This window comes from Phyllobates terribilis, unplaced genomic scaffold (assembly GCF_046119375.1).
Source record: "Phyllobates terribilis strain yellow unplaced genomic scaffold, ASM4611937v1 Scaffold_710__1_contigs__length_769263, whole genome shotgun sequence".
In the NCBI taxonomy this organism is placed as follows: domain Eukaryota; kingdom Metazoa; phylum Chordata; class Amphibia; order Anura; family Dendrobatidae; genus Phyllobates; species Phyllobates terribilis.
Window position 1 is genome coordinate 735924 of NW_027363470.1, and position 19463 is coordinate 755386.

General features: G+C 44.0%; 10 non-coding genes and 1 pseudogene across 10 annotated transcripts; all 11 read left to right on the forward strand.

Annotated features, from left to right (window-relative positions):
- The first annotated feature begins 1058 nt into the window (after nt 1-1058).
- On the forward strand, nt 1059-1249 carry LOC141236603 (U2 spliceosomal RNA). The gene has a single exon (XR_012302256.1). It is a non-coding gene; the product is annotated as a U2 spliceosomal RNA (small nuclear RNA).
- A 1115-nt stretch (nt 1250-2364) lies between these two features.
- On the forward strand, nt 2365-2555 carry LOC141236604 (U2 spliceosomal RNA). Its single transcript, XR_012302257.1, has one exon. It is a non-coding gene; the product is annotated as a U2 spliceosomal RNA (small nuclear RNA).
- A 1116-nt stretch (nt 2556-3671) lies between these two features.
- On the forward strand, nt 3672-3862 carry LOC141236605 (U2 spliceosomal RNA). The gene has a single exon (XR_012302258.1). It is a non-coding gene; the product is annotated as a U2 spliceosomal RNA (small nuclear RNA).
- A 1114-nt stretch (nt 3863-4976) lies between these two features.
- LOC141236607 (U2 spliceosomal RNA) lies at nt 4977-5167 on the forward strand. Its single transcript, XR_012302260.1, has one exon. It is a non-coding gene; the product is annotated as a U2 spliceosomal RNA (small nuclear RNA).
- Nucleotides 5168-6282: 1115 nt separating this feature from the next.
- Nucleotides 6283-6473, forward strand: LOC141236672 (U2 spliceosomal RNA). Its single transcript, XR_012302323.1, has one exon. It is a non-coding gene; the product is annotated as a U2 spliceosomal RNA (small nuclear RNA).
- Nucleotides 6474-7588: 1115 nt separating this feature from the next.
- Nucleotides 7589-7779, forward strand: LOC141236608 (U2 spliceosomal RNA). Its single transcript, XR_012302261.1, has one exon. It is a non-coding gene; the product is annotated as a U2 spliceosomal RNA (small nuclear RNA).
- A 1115-nt stretch (nt 7780-8894) lies between these two features.
- On the forward strand, nt 8895-9085 carry LOC141236609 (U2 spliceosomal RNA). The gene has a single exon (XR_012302262.1). It is a non-coding gene; the product is annotated as a U2 spliceosomal RNA (small nuclear RNA).
- Nucleotides 9086-10200: 1115 nt separating this feature from the next.
- Nucleotides 10201-10391, forward strand: LOC141236610 (U2 spliceosomal RNA). Its single transcript, XR_012302263.1, has one exon. It is a non-coding gene; the product is annotated as a U2 spliceosomal RNA (small nuclear RNA).
- A 1115-nt stretch (nt 10392-11506) lies between these two features.
- LOC141236775 (U2 spliceosomal RNA) lies at nt 11507-11697 on the forward strand. The gene has a single exon (XR_012302405.1). It is a non-coding gene; the product is annotated as a U2 spliceosomal RNA (small nuclear RNA).
- A 1112-nt stretch (nt 11698-12809) lies between these two features.
- LOC141236784 (U2 spliceosomal RNA) lies at nt 12810-12901 on the forward strand (annotated as a pseudogene).
- A 790-nt stretch (nt 12902-13691) lies between these two features.
- On the forward strand, nt 13692-13878 carry LOC141236748 (U2 spliceosomal RNA). The gene has a single exon (XR_012302389.1). It is a non-coding gene; the product is annotated as a U2 spliceosomal RNA (small nuclear RNA).
- The last annotated feature ends 5585 nt before the right edge of the window (nt 13879-19463 follow it).

Genomic DNA, 19463 nt, shown 5'->3' on the forward strand with positions numbered 1-19463 from the left:
GCTTGTTTGTCGGATTTTGGGATGGACTCTTTGGCTTTGCTTTTCTTCTCCTCATTGGATTTTTCATGTTCAAAGTTGCAGAAGCCAGATTACAAGCTCATTTTGGTTCAACTTCAGCAACTGTGCATTGCATTGCCATGTAATGTGATGCAATGCTATCTTTCTAGCTCTCCCTTTTTACTTCCTTTTGGATAAACAGACATATTAGGCAAGCATTTTGGAGCTTTCACCTAAATAACTACAGGTGGTGAGATAAGCTGCACAATATAATTGACCTTTCAGTATATTGTTGCACACACACCATCTATTTAGCAAATGCCCTTGTTATCAACAGCAGCCTTTTAAACTCACCTGAGCTAACAGGTATGTGCGCTGGTTACTCTGCTGCGCTTAAAATTTCTTTTTTGGTTTGCTACAATGCCTTTTCTGAAACGTTGTCTCCTTCTGCTGGAACACTGACTTCTTTCATTTAATGCCTGCAGACTATAAAAGAGAACCCAACCCAAAAAGTTTGGTTGATTAGTCTGTGGCATTCTGTTAAACTGTTGCTTATGGCGGTCTCTGTGAGCTTCTCAGCGACATTCAGCCAGCCAGGTATCCTGCCTGCAGTAGATGGAATGTGGCAATGGAACGCTGGCTGCGCGTGTCATAATAGGCTCTGAGCCTTTATATACCTGTGCACAGCAGCAGCCACCTTCAGTCTGCTGCTGGACAGCCAGCAGCAGCAGCAGCAGGAGAGGTATGTAATCAGGAGCCCTCCTGCTAAGGGTAGACAGCTGCTCGTTCCACCCCACCCCCCGCCTTAATTGGTTCTCCTCCCTTCCAACGGTGTTGAGGCGGGTGGGAACAGCAGGGGGTGAAGGTGCTGTGTTTAAAGAGGTGGAGTTATGCAGATCTAAAACGCGTGGATTGCAGCAGCAGCAAGCCGAAAAGTGCAGGCATGTAAGGGATCTAGAGGTTGACAACATGTCTTCTTAACGGGAGTCCAGGAGCTCATCTCCACAAATGGACTTTTCAGGATCCTTGGGTGGCTCCGTAGTTTGAAACCAATTCTGGTTATCGCTTCTCGGCCTTTTGGCTAAGATCAAGTGTAGTATCTGTTCTTATCAGTTTAATATCTGATACGTCCCCTATCTGGGGACCATATATTAAATGGATTTTTAGAACAGGGAGATGGAAAAAGAGCTTGCTCTGTCCACTCCACGCATTGACCTGGTATTGCAGTATCTCCAGGACCGGTGCACCCCTTCTTTAATGCAGTTTCTAAAATCAGAAAGAATTGAATTCAATGTTTTTTGTTCATTTTGCTTGTTTGTCGGATTTTGGGATGGACTCTTTGGCTTTGCTTTTCTTCTCCTCATTGGATTTTTCATGTTCAAAGTTGCAGAAGCCAGATTACAAGCTCATTTTGGTTCAACTTCAGCAACTGTGCATTGCATTGCCATGTAATGTGATGCAATGCTATCTTTCTAGCTCTCCCTTTTTACTTCCTTTTGGATAAACAGACATATTAGGCAAGCATTTTGGAGCTTTCACCTAAATAACTACAGGTGGTGAGATAAGCTGCACAATATAATTGACCTTTCAGTATATTGTTGCACACACACCATCTATTTAGCAAATGCCCTTGTTATCAACAGCAGCCTTTTAAACTCACCTGAGCTAACAGGTATGTGCGCTGGTTACTCTGCTGCGCTTAAAATTTCTTTTTTGGTTTGCTACAATGCCTTTTCTGAAACGTTGTCTCCTTCTGCTGGAACACTGACTTCTTTCATTTAATGCCTGCAGACTATAAAAGAGAACCCAACCCAAAAAGTTTGGTTGATTAGTCTGTGGCATTCTGTTAAACTGTTGCTTATGGCGGTCTCTGTGAGCTTCTCAGCGACATTCAGCCAGCCAGGTATCCTGCCTGCAGTAGATGGAATGTGGCAATGGAACGCTGGCTGCGCGTGTCATAATAGGCTCTGAGCCTTTATATACCTGTGCACAGCAGCAGCCACCTTCAGTCTGCTGCTGGACAGCCAGCAGCAGCAGCAGCAGGAGAGGTATGTAATCAGGAGCCCTCCTGCTAAGGCTAGACAGCTGCTCGTTCCACCCCACCCCCCGCCTTAATTGGTTCTCCTCCCTTCCAACGGTGTTGAGGCGGGTGGGAACAGCAGGGGGTGAAGGTGCTGTGTTTAAAGAGGTGGAGTTATGCAGATCTAAAACGCGTGGATTGCAGCAGCAGCAAGCCGAAAAGTGCAGGCATGTAAGGGATCTAGAGGTTGACAACATGTCTTCTTAACGGGAGTCCAGGAGCTCATCTCCACAAATGGACTTTTCAGGATCCTTGGGTGGCTCCGTAGTTTGAAACCAATTCTGGTTATCGCTTCTCGGCCTTTTGGCTAAGATCAAGTGTAGTATCTGTTCTTATCAGTTTAATATCTGATACGTCCCCTATCTGGGGACCATATATTAAATGGATTTTTAGAACAGGGAGATGGAAAAAGAGCTTGCTCTGTCCACTCCACGCATTGACCTGGTATTGCAGTATCTCCAGGACCGGTGCACCCCTTCTTTAATGCAGTTTCTAAAATCAGAAAGAATTGAATTCAATATTTTTTGTTCATTTTGCTTGTTTGTCGGATTTTGGGATGGACTCTTTGGCTTTGCTTTTCTTCTCCTCATTGGATTTTTCATGTTCAAAAAGTTGCAGAAGCCAGATTACAAGCTCATTTTGGTTCAACTTCAGCAACTGTGCATTGCATTGCCATGTAATGTGATGCAATGCTATCTTTCTAGCTCTCCCTTTTTACTTCCTTTTGGATAAACAGACATATTAGGCAAGCATTTTGGAGCTTTCACCTAAATAACTACAGGTGGTGAGATAAGCTGCACAATATAATTGACCTTTCAGTATATTGTTGCACACACACCATCTATTTAGCAAATGCCCTTGTTATCAACAGCAGCCTTTTAAACTCACCTGAGCTAACAGGTATGTGCGCTGGTTACTCTGCTGCGCTTAAAATTTCTTTTTTGGTTTGCTACAATGCCTTTTCTGAAACGTTGTCTCCTTCTGCTGGAACACTGACTTCTTTCATTTAATGCCTGCAGACTATAAAAGAGAACCCAACCCAAAAAGTTTGGTTGATTAGTCTGTGGCATTCTGTTAAACTGTTGCTTATGGCGGTCTCTGTGAGCTTCTCAGCGACATTCAGCCAGCCAGGTATCCTGCCTGCAGTAGATGGAATGTGGCAATGGAACGCTGGCTGCGCGTGTCATAATAGGTTCTGAGCCTTTATATACCTGTGCACAGCAGCAGCCACCTTCAGTCTGCTGCTGGACAGCCAGCAGCAGCAGCAGCAGGCGAGGTATGTAATCAGGAGCCCTCCTGCTAAGGGTAGACAGCTGCTCGTTCCACCCCACCCCCCGCCTTAATTGGTTCTCCTCCCTTCCAACGGTGTTGAGGCGGGTGGGAACAGCAGGGGGTGAAGGTGCTGTGTTTAAAGAGGTGGAGTTATGCAGATCTAAAACGCGTGGATTGCAGCAGCAGCAAGCCGAAAAGTGCAGGCATGTAAGGGATCTAGAGGTTGACAACATGTCTTCTTAACGGGAGTCCAGGAGCTCATCTCCACAAATGGACTTTCAGGATCCTTGGGTGGCTCCGTAGTTTGAAACCAATTCTGGTTATCGCTTCTCGGCCTTTTGGCTAAGATCAAGTGTAGTATCTGTTCTTATCAGTTTAATATCTGATACGTCCCCTATCTGGGGACCATATATTAAATGGATTTTTAGAACAGGGAGATGGAAAAAGAGCTTGCTCTGTCCACTCCACGCATTGACCTGGTATTGCAGTATCTCCAGGACCGGTGCACCCCTTCTTTAATGCAGTTTCTAAAATCAGAAAGAATTGAATTCAATGTTTTTTGTTCATTTTGCTTGTTTGTCGGATTTTGGGATGGACTCTTTGGCTTTGCTTTTCTTCTCCTCATTGGATTTTTCATGTCAAAGTTGCAGAAGCCAGATTACAAGCTCATTTTGGTTCAACTTCAGCAACTGTGCATTGCATTGCCATGTAATGTGATGCAATGCTATCTTTCTAGCTCTCCCTTTTTACTTCCTTTTGGATAAACAGACATATTAGGCAAGCATTTTGGAGCTTTCACCTAAATAACTACAGGTGGTGAGATAAGCTGCACAATATAATTGACCTTTCAGTATATTGTTGCACACACACCATCTATTTAGCAAATGCCCTTGTTATCAACAGCAGCCTTTTAAACTCACCTGAGCTAACAGGTATGTGCGCTGTTTACTCTGCTGCGCTTAAAATTTCTTTTTTGGTTTGCTACAATGCCTTTTCTGAAACGTTGTCTCCTTCTGCTGGAACACTGACTTCTTTCATTTAATGCCTGCAGACTATAAAAGAGAACCCAACCCAAAAAGTTTGGTTGATTAGTCTGTGGCATTCTGTTAAACTGTTGCTTATGGCGGTCTCTGTGAGCTTCTCAGCGACATTCAGCCAGCCAGGTATCCTGCCTGCAGTAGATGGAATGTGGCAATGGAACGCTGGCTGCGCGTGTCATAATAGGCTCTGAGCCTTTATATACCTGTGCACAGCAGCAGCCACCTTCAGTCTGCTGCTGGACAGCCAGCAGCAGCAGCAGCAGGAGAGGTATGTAATCAGGAGCCCTCCTGCTAAGGGTAGACAGCTGCTCGTTCCACCCCACCCCCCGCCTTAATTGGTTCTCCTCCCTTCCAACGGTGTTGAGGCGGGTGGGAACAGCAGGGGGTGAAGGTGCTGTGTTTAAAGAGGTGGAGTTATGCAGATCTAAAACGCGTGGATTGCAGCAGCAGCAAGCCGAAAAGTGCAGGCATGTAAGGGATCTAGAGGTTGACAACATGTCTTCTTAACGGGAGTCCAGGAGCTCATCTCCACAAATGGACTTTTCAGGATCCTTGGGTGGCTCCGTAGTTTGAAACCAATTCTGGTTATCGCTTCTCGGCCTTTTGGCTAAGATCAAGTGTAGTATCTGTTCTTATCAGTTTAATATCTGATACGTCCCCTATCTGGGGACCATATATTAAATGGATTTTTAGAACAGGGAGATGGAAAAAGAGCTTGCTCTGTCCACTCCACGCATTGACCTGGTATTGCAGTATCTCCAGGACCGGTGCACCCCTTCTTTAATGCAGTTTCTAAAATCAGAAAGAATTGAATTCAATGTTTTTTGTTCATTTTGCTTGTTTGTCGGATTTTGGGATGGACTCTTTGGCTTTGCTTTTCTTCTCCTCATTGGATTTTTCATGTTCAAAGTTGCAGAAGCCAGATTACAAGCTCATTTTGGTTCAACTTCAGCAACTGTGCATTGCATTGCCATGTAATGTGATGCAATGCTATCTTTCTAGCTCTCCCTTTTTACTTCCTTTTGGATAAACAGACATATTAGGCAAGCATTTTGGAGCTTTCACCTAAATAACTACAGGTGGTGAGATAAGCTGCACAATATAATTGACCTTTCAGTATATTGTTGCACACACACCATCTATTTAGCAAATGCCCTTGTTATCAACAGCAGCCTTTTAAACTCACCTGAGCTAACAGGTATGTGCGCTGGTTACTCTGCTGCGCTTAAAATTTCTTTTTTGGTTTGCTACAATGCCTTTTCTGAAACGTTGTCTCCTTCTGCTGGAACACTGACTTCTTTCATTTAATGCCTGCAGACTATAAAAGAGAACCCAACCCAAAAAGTTTGGTTGATTAGTCTGTGGAATTCTGTTAAACTGTTGCTTATGGCGGTCTCTGTGAGCTTCTCAGCGACATTCAGCCAGCCAGGTATCCTGCCTGCAGTAGATGGAATGTGGCAATGGAACGCTGGCTGCGCGTGTCATAATAGGCTCTGAGCCTTTATATACCTGTGCACAGCAGCAGCCACCTTCAGTCTGCTGCTGGACAGCCAGCAGCAGCAGCAGCAGGAGAGGTATGTAATCAGGAGCCCTCCTGCTAAGGGTAGACAGCTGCTCGTTCCACCCCACCCCCCGCCTTAATTGGTTCTCCTCCCTTCCAACGGTGTTGAGGCGGGTGGGAACAGCAGGGGGTGAAGGTGCTGTGTTTAAAGAGGTGGAGTTATGCAGATCTAAAACGCGTGGATTGCAGCAGCAGCAAGCCGAAAAGTGCAGGCATGTAAGGGATCTAGAGGTTGACAACATGTCTTCTTAACGGGAGTCCAGGAGCTCATCTCCACAAATGGACTTTTCAGGATCCTTGGGTGGCTCCGTAGTTTGAAACCAATTCTGGTTATCGCTTCTCGGCCTTTTGGCTAAGATCAAGTGTAGTATCTGTTCTTATCAGTTTAATATCTGATACGTCCCCTATCTGGGGACCATATATTAAATGGATTTTTAGAACAGAGAGATGGAAAAAGAGCTTGCTCTGTCCACTCCATGCATTGACCTGGTATTGCAGTATCTCCAGGACCGGTGCACCCCTTCTTTAATGCAGTTTCTAAAATCAGAAAGAATTGAATACAATGTTTTTTGTTCATTTTGCTTGTTTGTCGGATTTTGGGATGGACTCTTTGGCTTTGCTTTTCTTCTCCTCATTGGATTTTTCATGTTCAAAGTTGCAGAAGCCAGATTACAAGCTCATTTTGGTTCAACTTCAGCAACTGTGCATTGCATTGCCATGTAATGTGATGCAATGCTATCTTTCTAGCTCTCCCTTTTTACTTCCTTTTGGATAAACAGACATATTAGGCAAGCATTTTGGAGCTTTCACCTAAATAACTACAGGTGGTGAGATAAGCTGCACAATATAATTGACCTTTCAGTATATTGTTGCACACACACCATCTATTTAGCAAATGCCCTTGTTATCAACAGCAGCCTTTTAAACTCACCTGAGCTAACAGGTATGTGCGCTGGTTACTCTGCTGCGCTTAAAATTTCTTTTTTGGTTTGCTACAATGCCTTTTCTGAAACGTTGTCTCCTTCTGCTGGAACACTGACTTCTTTCATTTAATGCCTGCAGACTATAAAAGAGAACCCAACCCAAAAAGTTTGGTTGATTAGTCTGTGGCATTCTGTTAAACTGTTGCTTATGGCGGTCTCTGTGAGCTTCTCAGCGACATTCAGCCAGCCAGGTATCCTGCCTGCAGTAGATGGAATGTGGCAATGGAACGCTGGCTGCGCGTGTCATAATAGGCTCTGAGCCTTTATATACCTGTGCACAGCAGCAGCCACCTTCAGTCTGCTGCTGGACAGCCAGCAGAAGCAGCAGCAGGAGAGGTATGTAATCAGGAGCCCTCCTGCTAAGGGTAGACAGCTGCTTGTTCCACCCCACCCCCCGCCTTAATTGGTTCTCCTCCCTTCCAACGGTGTTGAGGCGGGTGGGAACAGCAGGGGGTGAAGGTGCTGTGTTTAAAGAGGTGGAGTTATGCAGATCTAAAACGCGTGGATTGCAGCAGCAGCAAGCCGAAAAGTGCAGGCATGTAAGGGATCTAGAGGTTGACAACATGTCTTCTTAACGGGAGTCCAGGAGCTCATCTCCACAAATGGACTTTTCAGGATCCTTGGGTGGCTCCGTAGTTTGAAACCAATTCTGGTTATCGCTTCTCGGCCTTTTGGCTAAGATCAAGTGTAGTATCTGTTCTTATCAGTTTAATATCTGATACGTCCCCTATCTGGGGACCATATATTAAATGGATTTTTAGAACAGGGAGATGGAAAAAGAGCTTGCTCTGTCCACTCCACGCATTGACCTGGTATTGCAGTATCTCCAGGACCGGTGCACCCCTTCTTTAATGCAGTTTCTAAAATCAGAAAGAATTGAATTCAATGTTTTTTGTTCATTTTGCTTGTTTGTCGGATTTTGGGATGGACTCTTTGGCTTTGCTTTTCTTCTCCTCATTGGATTTTTCATGTTCAAAGTTGCAGAAGCCAGATTACAAGCTCATTTTGGTTCAACTTCAGCAACTGTGCATTGCATTGCCATGTAATGTGATGCAATGCTATCTTTCTAGCTCTCCCTTTTTACTTCCTTTTGGATAAACAGACATATTAGGCAAGCATTTTGGAGCTTTCACCTAAATAACTACAGGTGGTGAGATAAGCTGCACAATATAATTGACCTTTCAGTATATTGTTGCACACACACCATCTATTTAGCAAATGCCCTTGTTATCAACAGCAGCCTTTTAAACTCACCTGAGCTAACAGGTATGTGCGCTGGTTACTCTGCTGCGCTTAAAATTTCTTTTTTGGTTTGCTACAATGCCTTTTCTGAAACGTTGTCTCCTTCTGCTGGAACACTGACTTCTTTCATTTAATGCCTGCAGACTATAAAAGAGAACCCAACCCAAAAAGTTTGGTTGATTAGTCTGTGGCATTCTGTTAAACTGTTGCTTATGGCGGTCTCTGTGAGCTTCTCAGCGACATTCAGCCAGCCAGGTATCCTGCCTGCAGTAGATGGAATGTGGCAATGGAACGCTGGCTGCGCGTGTCATAATAGGCTCTGAGCCTTTATATACCTGTGCACAGCAGCAGCCACCTTCAGTCTGCTGCTGGACAGCCAGCAGCAGCAGCAGCAGGAGAGGTATGTAATCAGGAGCCCTCCTGCTAAGGGTAGACAGCTGCTCGTTCCACCCCACCCCCCGCCTTAATTGGTTCTCCTCCCTTCCAACGGTGTTGAGGCGGGTGGGAACAGCAGGGGGTGAAGGTGCTGTGTTTAAAGAGGTGGAGTTATGCAGATCTAAAACGCGTGGATTGCAGCAGCAGCAAGCCGAAAAGTGCAGGCATGTAAGGGATCTAGAGGTTGACAACATGTCTTCTTAACGGGAGTCCAGGAGCTCATCTCCACAAATGGACTTTTCAGGATCCTTGGGTGGCTCCGTAGTTTGAAACCAATTCTGGTTATCGCTTCTCGGCCTTTTGGCTAAGATCAAGTGTAGTATCTGTTCTTATCAGTTTAATATCTGATACGTCCCCTATCTGGGGACCATATATTAAATGGATTTTTAGAACAGGGAGATGGAAAAAGAGCTTGCTCTGTCCACTCCACGCATTGACCTGGTATTGCAGTATCTCCAGGACCGGTGCACCCCTTCTTTAATGCAGTTTCTAAAATCAGAAAGAATTGAATTCAATGTTTTTTGTTCATTTTGCTTGTTTGTCGGATTTTGGGATGGACTCTTTGGCTTTGCTTTTCTTCTCCTCATTGGATTTTTCATGTTCAAAGTTGCAGAAGCCAGATTACAAGCTCATTTTGGTTCAACTTCAGCAACTGTGCATTGCATTGCCATGTAATGTGATGCAATGCTATCTTTCTAGCTCTCCCTTTTTACTTCCTTTTGGATAAACAGACATATTAGGCAAGCATTTTGGAGCTTTCACCTAAATAACTACAGGTGGTGAGATAAGCTGCACAATATAATTGACCTTTCAGTATATTGTTGCACACACACCATCTATTTAGCAAATGCCCTTGTTATCAACAGCAGCCTTTTAAACTCACCTGAGCTAACAGGTATGTGCGCTGGTTACTCTGCTGCGCTTAAAATTTCTTTTTTGGTTTGCTACAATGCCTTTTCTGAAACGTTGTCTCCTTCTGCTGGAACACTGACTTCTTTCATTTAATGCCTGCAGACTATAAAAGAGAACCCAACCCAAAAAGTTTGGTTGATTAGTCTGTGGCATTCTGTTAAACTGTTGCTTATGGCGGTCTCTGTGAGCTTCTCAGCGACATTCAGCCAGCCAGGTATCCTGCCTGCAGTAGATGGAATGTGGCAATGGAACGCTGGCTGCGCGTGTCATAATAGGCTCTGAGCCTTTATATACCTGTGCACAGCAGCAGCCACCTTCAGTCTGCTGCTGGACAGCCAGCAGCAGCAGCAGCAGGAGAGGTATGTAATCAGGAGCCCTCCTGCTAAGGGTAGACAGCTGCTCGTTCCACCCCACCCCCCGCCTTAATTGGTTCTCCTCCCTTCCAACGGTGTTGAGGCGGGTGGGAACAGCAGGGGGTGAAGGTGCTGTGTTTAAAGAGGTGGAGTTATGCAGATCTAAAACGCGTGGATTGCAGCAGCAGCAAGCCGAAAAGTGCAGGCATGTAAGGGATCTAGAGGTTGACAACATGTCTTCTTAACGGGAGTCCAGGAGCTCATCTCCACAAATGGACTTTTCAGGATCCTTGGGTGGCTCCGTAGTTTGAAACCAATTCTGGTTATCGCTTCTCGGCCTTTTGGCTAAGATCAAGTGTAGTATCTGTTCTTATCAGTTTAATATCTGATACGTCCCCTATCTGGGGACCATATATTAAATGGATTTTTAGAACAGGGAGATGGAAAAAGAGCTTGCTCTGTCCACTCCACGCATTGACCTGGTATTGCAGTATCTCCAGGACCGGTGCACCCCTTCTTTAATGCAGTTTCTAAAATCAGAAAGAATTGAATTCAATGTTTTTTGTTCATTTTGCTTGTTTGTCGGATTTTGGGATGGACTCTTTGGCTTTGCTTTTCTTCTCCTCATTGGATTTTTCATGTTCAAAGTTGCAGAAGCCAGATTACAAGCTCATTTTGGTTCAACTTCAGCAACTGTGCATTGCATTGCCATGTAATGTGATGCAATGCTATCTTTCTAGCTCTCCCTTTTTACTTCCTTTTGGATAAACAGACATATTAGGCAAGCATTTTGGAGCTTTCACCTAAATAACTACAGGTGGTGAGATAAGCTGCACAATATAATTGACCTTTCAGTATATTGTTGCACACACACCATCTATTTAGCAAATGCCCTTGTTATCAACAGCAGCCTTTTAAACTCACCTGAGCTAACAGGTATGTGCGCTGGTTACTCTGCTGCGCTTAAAATTTCTTTTTTGGTTTGCTACAATGCCTTTTCTGAAACGTTGTCTCCTTCTGCTGGAACACTGACTTCTTTCATTTAATGCCTGCAGACTATAAAAGAGAACCCAACCCAAAAAGTTTGGTTGATTAGTCTGTGGCATTCTGTTAAACTGTTGCTTATGGCGGTCTCTGTGAGCTTCTCAGCGACATTCAGCCAGCCAGGTATCCTGCCTGCAGTAGATGGAATGTGGCAATGGAACGCTGGCTGCGCGTGTCATAATAGGCTCTGAGCCTTTATATACCTGTGCACAGCAGCAGCCACCTTCAGTCTGCTGCTGGACAGCCAGCAGCAGCAGCAGCAGGAGAGGTATGTAATCAGGAGCCCTCCTGCTAAGGGTAGACAGCTGCTCGTTCCACCCCACCCCCCGCCTTAATTGGTTCTCCTCCCTTCCAACGGTGTTGAGGCGGGTGGGAACAGCAGGGGGTGAAGGTGCTGTGTTTAAAGAGGTGGAGTTATGCAGATCTAAAACGCGTGGATTGCAGCAGCAGCAAGCCGAAAAGTGCAGGCATGTAAGGGATCTAGAGGTTGACAACATGTCTTCTTAACGGGAGTCCAGGAGCTCATCTCCACAAATGGACTTTTCAGGATCCTTGGGTGGCTCCGTAGTTTGAAACCAATTCTGGTTATCGCTTCTCGGCCTTTTGGCTAAGATCAAGTGTAGTATCTGTTCTTATCAGTTTAATATCTGATATGTCCCCTATCTGGGGACCATATATTAAATGGATTTTTAGAACAGGGAGATGGAAAAAGAGCTTGCTCTGTCCACTCCACGCATTGACCTGGTATTGCAGTATCTCCAGGACCGGTGCACCCCTTCTTTAATGCAGTTTCTAAAATCAGAAAGAATTGAATTCAATGTTTTTTGTTCATTTTGCTTGTTTGTCGGATTTTGGGATGGACTCTTTGGCTTTGCTTTTCTTCTCCTCATTGGATTTTTCATGTTCAAAGTTGCAGAAGCCAGATTACAAGCTCATTTTGGTTCAACTTCAGCAACTGTGCATTGCATTGCCATGTAATGTGATGCAATGCTATCTTTCTAGCTCTCCCTTTTTACTTCCTTTTGGATAAACAGACATATTAGGCAAGCATTTTGGAGCTTTCACCTAAATAACTACAGGTGGTGAGATAAGCTGCACAATATAATTGACCTTTCAGTATATTGTTGCACACACACCATCTATTTAGCAAATGCCCTTGTTATCAACAGCAGCCTTTTAAACTCACCTGAGCTAACAGGTATGTGCGCTGGTTACTCTGCTGCGCTTAAAATTTCTTTTTTGGTTTGCTACAATGCCTTTTCTGAAACGTTGTCTCCTTCTGCTGGAACACTGACTTCTTTCATTTAATGCCTGCAGACTATAAGAGAGAACCCAACCCAAAAAGTTTGGTTGATTAGTCTGTGGCATTCTGTTAAACTGTTGCTTATGGCGGTCTCTGTGAGCTTCTCAGCGACATTCAGCCAGCCAGGTATCCTGCCTGCAGTAGATGGAATGTGGCAATGGAACGCTGGCTGCGCGTGTCATAATAGGCTCTGAGCCTTTATATACCTGTGCACAGCAGCAGCCACCTTCAATCTGCTGCTGGACAGCCAGCAGCAGCAGCAGGAGAGGTATGTAATCAGGAGCCCTCCTGCTAAGGGTAGACAGCTGCTCGTTCCACCCCACCCCCCGCCTTAATTGGTTCTCCTCCCTTCCAACGGTGTTGAGGTGGGTGGGAACAGCAGGGGGTGAAGGTGCTGTGTTTAAAGAGGTGGAGTTATGCAGATCTAAAACGCGTGGATTGCAGCAGCAGCAAGCCGAAAAGTGCAGGCATGTAAGGGATCTAGAGGTTGACAACATGTCTTCTTAACGGGAGTCCAGGAGCTCATCTCCACAAATGGACTTTTCAGGATCCTTGGGTGGCTCCGTAGTTTGAAACCAATTCTGGTTATCGCTTCTCGGCCTTTTGGCTAAGATCAAGTGTAGTATCTTTCGAAAAGGCGGTTTTGGATGTTGGCCGCCCTAGTAGATTGATACATTATGCACACTGGGGTTTAGGCGCTTGTTAGTACGCCAGTTGGCTAATATAGTCATCTGGTGGAAAGCATGGCCCCCCAGGATCGACGCCATTGGGCCGGGGAAGATCGAAAGCCCGAAGTGTGAAGTACCCCAGGAGTGGTGACCCTGGGGTGCCTTAACTCACTGGGATTGGGAACCCCACTTGAGTTTATGGCACATTTGCACTAGCACTTCAATATTTCTTTCTTCACACACACCCTTATTCCGGGCCTTCTGGCCTTAGGATGGGGAATTTTTCAATTCCCGGTCGAAGGTCCGGGCAGTATTATACTGTGAAACCTTCACTATTTATTTAATTTTTTTTGTCACTGTGTGTCCACTTTTTCACGTGTGTCCACGTCCTTACTAGGATTTTGTCGGGATGCGGTTCCCTTACGGGTTCCTCTCTTGGCAGGTCTAGGGGGGGAGTGTGTGGCCATCAGGTTCCGCTCCCCCCTGAACCCCCCTGGCTCTCCTCTTTCGGGAGGAGAGCATTGTTGGCTCCCCTCTTCCGGGAGGGGAGCACAGTCTTTGGCTCCCAGTGCCTTGCTCGGGTGAGAACTCGGGCAGGTATTGGGGGTAAGATTGGGTCGCCTCTGGCTCCGGCTGGAGGTGGCTATTTGTCCCTGTTCCTCGCTGTGGCCTTCTGGCTCGGAGGGACGGGGAATGGTTTGGGGGACCCTTCTCCTTTTGGAGAGGGTTTTAAGAAGACCAGCATCCTAGTGCACTTTTTTTGTGGCACTTGTCACTTTTTTAAGCGCACTCGGGTTTTGTACACGAATTCGGGCTTTCAATAGAAAAAAAAAAATCTGTTCTTATCAGTTTAATATCTGATACGTCCCCTATCTGGGGACCATATATTAAATGGATTTTTAGAACAGGGAGATGGAAAAAGAGCTTGCTCTGTCCACTCCACGCATTGACCTGGTATTGCAGTATCTCCAGGACCGGTGCACCCCTTCTTTAATGCAGTTTCTAAAATCAGAAAGAATTGAATTCAATGTTTTTTGTTCATTTTGCTTGTTTGTCGGATTTTGGGATGGACTCTTTGGCTTTGCTTTTCTTCTCCTCATTGGATTTTTCATGTTCAAAGTTGCAGAAGCCAGATTACAAGCTCATTTTGGTTCAACTTCAGCAACTGTGCATTGCATTGCCATGTAATGTGATGCAATGCTATCTTTCTAGCTCTCCCTTTTTACTTCCTTTTGGATAAACAGACATATTAGGCAAGCATTTTGGAGCTTTCACCTAAATAACTACAGGTGGTGGGATAAGCTGCACAATATAATTGACCTTTCAGTATATTGTTGCACACACACGATCTATTTAGCAAATGCCCTTGTTATCAACAGCAGCCTTTTAAACTCACCTGAGCTAACAGGTATGTGCGCTGGTTACTCTGCTGCGCTTAAAATTTCTTTTTTGGTTTGCTACAATGCCTTTTCTGAAACGTTGTCTCCTTCTGCTGGAACACTGACTTCTTTCATTTAATGCCTGCAGACTATAAAAGAGAACCCAACCCAAAAAGTTTGGTTGATTAGTCTGTGGCATTCTGTTAAACTGTTGCTTATGGCGGTCTCTGTGAGCTTCTCAGCGACATTCAGCCAGCCAGGTATCCTGCCTGCAGTAGATGGAATGTGGCAATGGAACGCTGGCTGCGCGTGTCATAATAGGCTCTGAGCCTTTATATACCTGTGCACAGCAGCAGCCACCTTCAGTCTGCTGCTGGACAGCCAGCAGCAGCAGCAGCAGGAGAGGTATGTAATCAGGAGCCCTCCTGCTAAGGGTAGACAGCTGCTCGTTCCACCCCACCCCCCGCCTTAATTGGTTCTCCTCCCTTCCAACGGTGTTGAGGCGGGTGGGAACAGCAGGGGGTGAAGGTGCTGTGTTTAAAGAGGTGGAGTTATGCAGATCTAAAACGCGTGGATTGCAGCAGCAGCAAGCCGAAAAGTGCAGGCATGTAAGGGATCTAGAGGTTGACAACATGTCTTCTTAACGGGAGTCCAGGAGCTCATCTCCACAAATGGACTTTTCAGGATCCTTGGGTGGCTCCGTAGTTTGAAACCAATTCTGGTTATCGCTTCTCGGCCTTTTGGCTAAGATCAAGTGCTTTATTGCAGGAGATTGTGGTTGAAGGGCACTCGGGTACCCCTCTCCTTGGCCTGGCAGGATCGTCCACTTTGGTGGACTTAACCTGCTTGCTGCTATTAGGGAGAGGGCTTAGTCCCAGGGTAACGAGTTGCGATCCCCCAGCTTCCAGGTGTTTTTCGCTGCAAGAACACTGGGAGCGCAGATTGCAAGCGGCTGCAATTTGCAACCTTGTTGCGTTTTTCCATGGAGGTTGACCCTAACCTCGTGCCTCTTTATGCGAGGCTAAAAAACTCTATCCGAGTTCACTTCACGGCGGGTGGCTCGGATATGAGGAAATTAGGGTATGTAGTCCAGGACGTGCTCAGGAACCTTCTTGGCGTACAAAGGAATGAAATTCTCTCCATCCAGGATTATCCCAGAAGAGGTGACTATGACATCACATTCACCGGAGAAGGTATTTTTAGAGATGTACTAGAAAAGTTAAAAAAAGTTGAAAATAGTCCTGTTTTGAAAGGGATACAAATTGTTGAGCACGTCCTGGATGAGGTAAGACTGGTTATTGTAAAAATATTTTCGCCCTTTGTTTCTGCTCCAGAAGTAATGTCATTTCTAGCAATTTATTTTAAAAGTGTTAAATGTATTGGGAAGATATTAAACGAATATAACATATGGACATCTAAGTGGAAATTCCTTGTGAAGTGTACAAGAGATCCAAATACACCAGGTGGTATACGGCTCCCCCCTGCCCGTTTCAAAATTGGGCAAACAAATGGGGATTTCTTCTTTTCTGGGATGCCAGTATATTGCAGAAATTGTGGGCGCTATGGTCATTCAAAAGAAAACTGTCATGTATCATGTAGAAATTGTGCTAGTGAAGAACATGAGACAAAAGAATGCCCTAAGGAAAAGAAATGCAGTTTTTGCCAGACTCCAGGTCACTTTTATTTTTCTTGCCCTCACAGATTTCGGGAAGATGAGCAAAAGGGGAAGTCCAAGACGTCCGACCAAGGACCAAAAGATCAGACCACCCCTCAGGAGGAGGAACAACAACCTGGAGCCTCTGGAGACAATAAGGGCGTACCAAATAGTGAAGTGTCTCCAGAGTCTATGACAGGTAAAATACCAAATCCCAAAACCTGGCTGCAGGACCTGCGGGAGTCCAAAAGGAGGGCTGAGAAGGAGCAGAAGGGCACTACTGGTAAGGTCAAAAGGGACCGGCAAAAGGCCGACACAGAAGCCCATGCCCAGTCTGGGTCTCCTAGTGCTGAGGGCGCTGAGTGGATAAAGGTGGGTCCTAAGAAAAAGAAAAAGGGTGGTTCGGAGGAGGCAGCAGGAGGTGAACAGATGGACACTTCTCCAGAAGGGGACGTGGACGCTGGACCCTCAGGGGTTTCGGTCTCCGCTGCTACAGGTGGGGACCGGGATCTTGCTGCCTCTGAAGAGTCAGAGGCTCTGCCTTGTGCGCAACCTCCTCCTATAGGACGACCTTCTACAGGTCAAACAGGGGCGGCGGAACCCCTCGGGGACCCACCTGATGAGGAACTGCATGGCCAGCCAATGGAGACCCAGCGGGTTCTGCCAGCCAGCCCTCCAAGCTATGCCAGTGTAGCGTCGGGTTTATATAAATGTGGTAATCTTTCCTCCTCCACGGAGACTCTCGTGACGATACTATCAGATGAGGAGGGAGGCGCAAGCCCAGTGGTCTGATCAGGTTCATCGGACAGGTAAATCCGTTGCTCTTAGTTACCTAAGTAAAATTTCTACATTTTCTAATGATGGCTGAACTCAAAGGTATTTCCCTCAACGTGAGAGGCATAAAATCTAACACGAGAAGAACTGCTCTTTTTAATTTTTTTACATGTTTTACTGCATCTGTATTTTTTCTGCAAGAATGTAATATCCCACATGAAATGTCATATCAAAAATATAAAGATGAGTGGAAGTGTGGGCCATCTGTCTGGTCCGGATCGAATGCTGCAGGATCAGCGGGTGTAGCCATACTTTTTAAAGGGAACGTTTTAATTGATTTTATTCAGGAAATTTTACCAGGTCGTATTTTATTAGTGAAAGCTTTTATTGATGGTATTAGATGGCAGTTTTTAAATTTTTATGGATCCCCAGAGAAAAATGAAAGAGCCGAAATGCTTGATCTTTTACCATTATTTATTAATAACTCTGAACCTTTTATCTTAGCAGGGGATTTTAATTGTGTTTTAAAAGGTGAAAACCGGCGCTCCAGCTCTGTAAGCAGGAACTACGATAAAACCTCAGGTATGCTACATGATATAGTCAAAGATGCTAAATTGATAGACATATATAAAGAGTGTCATAGTGACAGCCCAGAGGACGCCGGTTTCACTTGGAGCAATGCTAATTGTAGCTCTAGGATTGATTTTATTTTTGGTTCAGATAAAACAATACCTGCCAAATGTGAAGTTTTAACTAATATATTTTCAGACCATAAACTTTTATCCTTTACCATAAAAGTAAATGACAACAAAAAATGTGGTAAGAAAAGCTGGAAAATGAATGTATCCCTTTTAACCGACCCGCAGATTTTATCAGATTTTATTGAGTTTTATAGGAAATGTAGAAAAGGGAAAAAAACAAATGAGACTATGAGTGTATGGTGGGATAGAATGAAAGTAAAAATAAAAGACTTTTTTATTAAAAAGAGTATATGTAGAGCCAAAGAAAAATATGAAGAATATAGAATTTTAAATACCCGCCTACAAACATTATTTAAGCTCAGAGACAATGGGATAGATGTACAAGTTGATATTTCAAACTTAAAAGAAGAGATTTCAAAATGGATAGAACAAAAAGGAAAAGAGATAATTTTTCGTTCTAGAGTACAACATATAGAAGAAAATGAAAAGTGTTCCAGATATTTTTTTAGGAAAAATAAAAAAGAAAAAGTGATAATTGACCATATAGATGGTGAGAATAATATAAAAAATATGCTGGGTAAAGTTGAGGTTTTTTTTTCTAATCTTTTTAATGGAAAAAATATAGATAATAAATTAATGGATGATTCGCTGCAAGGACTAACAGCTGTTTTAGATCCCGCATCCCAAGAGTTTTTATCCCAAGTTTTAACGGAACAAGAAGTGTTAAAAACTATTAAAAGTTTTAAAACTGGAAAGGTCCCTGGTCCTGATGGCATCCCAATAGAATTTTATGTATGTTTTTATGATATTTTAAAAGATGATTTGTTTTATTTGTTTACTGAGGTTTTTAATAATAAGGTTTTATTAAATTCCTGGAAGAAAGGTGAAGTCTCCCTCCTATACAAAAAAGGCGATAAATCAAAATTAGAAAACTGGAGACCAATAACACTTTTAAATTGTGACTATAAAATAATGGCTAAAATTTGTGCAAATCGTCTAAAAGAAGTCATCAGCAAAGTTATTCATTCTAATCAAGTGTGTGGGGTGCCGGGGCGCAGTATATGGGACAATCTGAATTTAGTGAAAGACTGTATTGAGGATGTGAAAGACAGAAAGGGGAAAATGGCGATTTTATCTATTGATTTTGAAAAAGCATTTGACCGTGTCTCACACTTTTATCTTTTTAAAGTTTTAGAGAAAATGGGCATACCAGAAGGGTTTTTACTATCGCTTAAAGCATTTTACAAGGATTGTACAAGTAAGATTTTAGTGAATGGTTTTAAGACACAAGAGGTATTTTTACGGTCAGGGGTGAAACAGGGATGCCCTCTGTCCCCCCTACTGTTTATCTGTGCACTGGAACCAATGTTATGTGCAATACGCCAAAATAAACAGATATGCGGTGTCCCTCTGCCTGGAAGCGGTGGTTTGGAGGCCAAGGTTGTAGGCTACATGGATGACGTGGCGGTCTTGTGTACAGATGCACCATCACTTACGGCCACTCTCCATCAAGTGCAATCCTTTTGTCTAGCTTCTGGTTTTAAAATCAATTTTAATAAGTGTAACATTTTAAGTGTTGGGGGGATGATTTTACGTGATGTACCAATTAATGTCTCCGAATCCATTTCCATTTTAGGTATATCATTCACTGAAAATAATGATGGTTATAATAGTTGGGAAACAGTTACACAGAAAGTAAATACGAAAATATGTATGTGGAACATGAGGAGACTTACAATGGAGGGTAAAGTATTGGTTTTAAAGATGGTGATTTTACCTCTTTTATTGTATCTTAGCATGGTTTTCCCCCCGCCTGTTAATGTTTTAAAAAAGATAACCAAAACCTGTTTTACCTTCTTTTGGAACTCAAAAATGGAAAAGCTGAAAAGAGAAATCGTGATGAAATCAAAAGTAAAAGGTGGTAAAGATTTTCCAGATTTTAATAGGTTTCTTTTAATCCATCTGTTCGTTTACTGTTTTAATGCCCTTTTTAAGAATCACTATTGGTCCTTTTTTATGCGTTTTAATACAGGATTTTTTATGAGAAAGTTTGGATGGTATGAAG